We start from the raw sequence: 6006 nt of genomic DNA on the forward strand, positions 1-6006 counted from the left end.
CAGTGGATGGGCTTTTCTATTTAATAGTCACCTGGAATCAGAGGCTGCTCAACACAATCTGCTGCCCTAGGCAGAACATCATCAGGCCAGCCACCTTCTGATTTAACTGGGAATTGGTCCTGCTTCGAGCAGGGGGTTGGACTAGATGACCTTCAGGGGTCCCTTCCAACCCTGATATTCTATGATTCTATGATTCTGCTACATGGCATGCACCCTGCGCACATGAACTGTTCCTTAACATAGACTTCAGGTTTATAAAATTTTTGGTGTGGCTCGAGTTTGGGGGAAAGCCCCCAGTGGGGTGCAAGGAAGAGCCCCCTATACTGATAAGTCAAGCCCCCCACATAGGAGGAAAAATTGAAAGTAAGGGTGCAAGGGGAAGTCTGGTCCACACAGACTGAATAGAACTGTGGTGCTAACCTAGCTATGGCCCTGGCCTGGGTGGTGTGACAAAGTTCTGTCCTTGCCTCCATGGGTCCCGTGTTTCCTGGCGGATTTCGCTAGCCTCAGAGGCTCACTGTGTCCCTCCACGTAACCCTTCTTTCTCTAGAGACAAGGGTCACAGTCTACTGAGCCATTTTCATCATAAGCCAGCAAGGGAGGTGAGGAGAAGTTATCCTTCCTTGCACAGTCTCTGTTGTCTCCCAGTCTCAGTGATTAATCAGGGGGCAAAGGTTGGGGGGGGAGCCCGGGTCCACCCTCTACTCCAAGCTCCAGCCCAGGGACCCTAATAGTGTCATCTATGGTAGCTGACCTTTTAGAAACATGACATGTACAATTCCCTGGGCTACTTCCCCCACAGCAGCCCTCACTTCCTCAAGCTCCACTTCACCCTTACCTCAGGGCTTCCTTCCTTGTGCCTGATACAGTGTGTACTACTCAGCCTCTCCAACAGCACAACTTCCTCCCACAGCTCCCACCATGCACCCCCACCTGACTGACTGAGAGGCTTTTAACTAGTTTCAGACAGCCCCTGATTGGCTTCAGGTCTCCCAATCAACCTAGCATTCTCCCTGCCTTCTGGAAAGTTCTTAATTGGCCCCAGGTGTCTTAATTGACCTGGAGCAGCTTCCATTTCACTTAACCTGGTACCAGGCATTTGTTTAGCCTGGAGCTAATATATCTATCTCCTACTACTTTTCTATAGCCATCCGGCCTTGCCCCGTCACAGTGGGTAAATGACCCCACCGCACCCCGACCGAGTTCTGATATAAAATGTATGTGGGACCTAAGTGACTCCTTTAAAACAGCACCCACATTTAAAAGGGGTGCTCCATACAGACAAGATTGCCCCTCTGCAGCTTCCTGACAAACCCCCAGCCCCCCTCCCACCCACCTCAGTTAAGCTTCCTTAGCAGAGTGGCAAATATAACAGTGTGCCCCTCTATAAACAGTCTTCCCTGGAAGGACGCCACTGGGGTCCCTTACCCTGAGCAGCCCTGCCCAGCCCTGCATTAGGGATCTACCTCTAAGCATCATGTGTGGGGACTTATGGCATGGAACGCCATCTCCTGTGAGTCTCCCATCTAATCCTGGCCACCCATCCTGAGCAAACCCCAAAGGCATTATAAGGTGTGGGGGAAGCTGCAGCAGGCAAGGGGTGGGGGGGTCCCGATAGGCTGAGGGAAGGATGGGGACTGAATGGAACAATGGGGAGATAATACAGTCTGCAGTGCAGCAGGTCAGTGCAGGATAGATCACGCCCCACGCTTTCTGTGTATCTGCTGCCCTAGGCAGCTGCCCAGCTTGACTATGACTAGAGTGGCCTTTGCCAGGAATACAGTATTTGGGGACAGTAGGTTAAAATGGTAAAGCAAAGCCTAAATGCACATCTCTGACCTAACTTGTCAGCTTCTTGCCTGGTGAGGTGGGCCTCTCTGTGTCCTGGCCTGGTGGGAAGGTAGCAAACCATCTAGGCCTTACTGAACTATCCTGGATTCAACTACCCCTCTTCTGGGACAGCAGGCTTCTGATCCCACTCCCCTAATACCTTACTCCTTTGTTTCAAGTTCCACTCTCTTTGTTTGCATGTATACTGCCCCCTACCCACCCACTCCCTCCACCATGTTTGGGGAGGGGTTGTGGTCAGACTTACAGTTGCCTGTCTGGTCTCCTTGGCCAGCAGTAATTAAAAATTGATGGCCCAGTTGCTGGTTTCCATTTTATCTCAAAGATGCCTTCATTCACATGCTGTTAGTTCTTGACAGACCGTTCATACCAACCCAGGTATGTATGTGTGACCTACACCCAGTCAATCCCACTTATTCCCCTGTCTCTGAAAATAAATTAACCCCTTAATATGGGGTGGGTTAGCAAAACAAAAGTGAGTGGGGAAACTGAGTCACATATTCATTCGCTCCTTTTCTAAAAGACGATATGCCTCTGGCTGAATTATTAGATTTGGAGGTCTCCGCTTCAACTTCCAGTAGAGTGTGATCCCTCACATCCTCTTGGTTTTCCTATCCATTGTGCTAAAGGTCCTTTCCCCCATGCAAATTACAAATACCAATGTACCTCTGGAGTTAGTGTCAGCAGCTATTACATGGTGCCTGAGCAGCTACAACCACTGCACAGAGCTAATTACGCCTCAGACATATACAACACCAATTCTCTTCACTGGCAGAGGAGGCCATTACCTTGACATTTTTATACTATGCCTTAGGTTATTTGGCATTAGCGTTTGTGTTTTTTTAAAAAAAATTAAGCCAAAGTATAATCTACGTCACTGTTAAACAGCGCAAAAACAAAACAGGCATTTTGGCTGACTATATGTCAAAGCTATTAAGAACAATATAAAAGAACTCTGTTGTTTGGCGCGTAGACCATGGTTAATAAGAAGGAAAGTAGATGTCCGCCTACTTGGAGAAATGTGGTGGTTGATTATGGACTTGAGGAAGTAATTTTGACCGAGCACTAACAAAATAAAGAGAGCTTTTCATTTCAAACCCACAGCAAAAGTTAAGTGCTGCTGCTTAGACAGAACAGTGGAATTTTCTTTACAGAGGATGACCCTGTTCCAGGAAAGCACTTGCAGAACTTCCCACACATCAGTGGGACTACTCACAATCACACATGTGCTTTGCTGATTCAGGGGGACCTCTAAACTGCAAGCAAAATGCGGTATCCTAAGTAAGAGGAACCTCTGCCACTAGTTTCTTTTTATGTTTGGCGCATAAGATGGTGGTATATGCCAAAAGAAATGTAATGAGCCAAGGAGGCAAATTCTCCTCTCATTGGCACTGAAGTCAATAGAGCTACTCAGGGTTTATACTGATGTAAACAAAAGGAGAATGCAGCAAATATCTGTACTTATTTTTGAAAGTTTCTCATTGCAGTAAATCAACTAATAGGATTCCTCTGAGGTATGAACACGGTTATCCAGGCCTCACAATACTGCTCTGAGTGCCAGCACACCCTCCACACTCAATGCTGTCCTAGAAAGCTAGAGAGTTGAATGCTGCCATTTCTATGTTTCAAATGCTGGATGAACATTAAGGATTAGGTTGAGTATGACCCACATGGGTGTGCAGAGAGGTGAGGTAGGGCAGCGAGGAGTTTTCCCTCCCCATATCTCCCTGTGCAGCAGCTGGGTACCATTGTAGTCCCTGTCCCCCACTAAACAAATTGCCCCCACAAATACCTTTAGAAGATGTATCCCATAACACTCATATGTGTAATGGGGATACAAAGGTACCTACCTGCCTAAATCCTTAGTGGGTGTAGAGTGCTTTAAAATCATCAGATAGAAGATCACCACCAAAGCAAAGAAGCATTCGAGAAAAGCAGGGATTCCACATGAGCTGAACGTGATTGTGTTATAATTGTTCTGAATAAAACTGAACTGATATGCTTAAATAACATAAATAACCTGGCATTAGGTCCATTTAGCTGTTTCTGCCTCTGACATCTGACAAAAGGAAAAGGAGTACTTATGGCACCTTAGAGACTAACCAATTTATTTGAGCATAAGCTTTCGTGTAGCTCACGAAAGCTTATGCTCAAATAAATTGGTTAGTCTCTAAGGTGCCACAAGTACTCCTTTTCTTTTTGCGAATACAGACTAACACGGCTGTTACTCTGAAATCTGACAGCCACTCATCAAAAAGGATTCTCTTCCACTCCCCATCCTTTAAACATGTGTTGTTAATGGGATCCTCTCTGGATGCAATTTCCCTGCCAGGTCCATGTGTGTGATAACAGGAGACACTTGGGGTCTGAGTGCTCAGAGCAATGGTAATGGAAGAGAGGTTAGTAGCTTAAACACAACCAGATAGTATGCAATCGAAGTTCTTGCCTTTGAGAGCTGTTCAGTGGCCTGTATGAAATGGCCTTGGTGGTCTTAGTTTAGTCCTTGGCAAAACAGGGGGCCAGCTGTCTAAGCAGAGAGGCTGAAAGTGCCATGAGACTCCTCTCACCTCAAAGGCAGCCCCTCTGGGTCAGAACTGAGGGAGAAAGGTGGATGGCAGCATGTGGGGGAAATTTGCCATGCCAGCAACCAGGCTGTATTTCTCCTGTGTCTGAACAGAGGCTTGAATCTCCCAGGTTATCAGCTTAGTACTTTATTACCCACCCCTCAACCCACAGAAACCAGAATTGTGATAATAGCACAATGTCCAGTACAGAATAACTCTCCATGTGCATGGAAAGGGACTCACTGACCTAGAGGGCCCTTTCCATCTCTAATACCTTTGACTCCATGTAGTTTATGAGTGAGATGTACAGGAGGCAAAGTAAATCCTGCCCACTTTACTTGCAACTGCCCCTTCTTTGCTTCAGGAGCTCCCTTAATCTCAAGGCCCAGGCAGTCTCAAACCTCATTAACCGTAGGGAGCATGAAGGATAAACTTGCATTGATGTTCTCAACAAACTCTGCTGCTGGCACTTTAGCATGTGAAAACCTGTCTCTCCCTTCATGGTATTTAGGCTTCACTTGTGCTTCAATACCACTTCATGGCACACGATGAGATACCTGATCCGTGTCTTTGTCTGACAACCCCAGTTGAGCTAAAATATAAATCCCACTTTAAGTATGCTCCTGCGCCTCAGAGCATACTGGCCTTTCCCCCAGCCTGGCTCACAGCGATAACTCTGAAACAGTCAAAAATGCTAGGGTAGCTTAAATAAAACAACATGTATTTTGATATGAAGAATGGAAAGAGAGAGCATCAATGGACATGAAAATAAATCACAAAGCTTCGTAGCATATCAGCTCCCCACTCTACTAGGAACTGTACAAACACTTGAATATTGCACCTCAATATACACTTACAGATTAACAGAGTTTTAATGCAGGGAACTGTCAAGCCATTTTGCAGCATGTGTAAAAGCTCCACCCCCAACCACTTATAGCAAACCCTTAAAAGCCTGATACTCAAATGTGTTCCCTGTAGCATGCATATGCGCTATGATGTGTCAGCAGTGCTGAAGACTGAACCACAGCTACTGTTATGTTCTTGATGGATTTCCTTAGACACTGTGACACAGTGCACTGTATGTGTTCTTCCAGCTTCTCATAAAAAGCAGAGAAAGCAGATCTAAATGAAGTGCTTTCTCCTGTGTATTCACAAGCACCTATGATTATCTTTTTCCTCAGATTACTTGGGTTCAGTGCAAGGTCCTGGTTCATAGTCATGTAGGGAGACAATGTCCAGCCCAACTCTGGTAGCTGGGCAGAGATAGAACTCAGCCTGAGAGCTCGTCTCCTCATTCTCTCCTTCATTAGAAAGAGAAGACTCGACCAAGTGAAGCTGCTTCAGTGGAGAGAGAATTTGCTGTCAGAAAACCATCTCCATAATTGCTTCTCCCCCTTTGGGAAAAGGAAAGCACTTGGAGATCCTTCTCACTCCCACTGCTTCTCTTCACCTAGCTGAAAGGGCCCTGAGGAACGCTTATGGGAGGAATTTTTGTTGACAAAGCACTGAGGTGTTTATGGAGGGAGCTGAGCTCCAGGGCTCCTTGCTTGGCTTTATGCAGTGGGTTGTGATCCGTGCTTGTGGGTAAAAGGCC

Source organism: Eretmochelys imbricata, chromosome 9, assembly GCF_965152235.1.
Source record: "Eretmochelys imbricata isolate rEreImb1 chromosome 9, rEreImb1.hap1, whole genome shotgun sequence".
In the NCBI taxonomy this organism is placed as follows: Eukaryota; Metazoa; Chordata; order Testudines; family Cheloniidae; genus Eretmochelys; species Eretmochelys imbricata.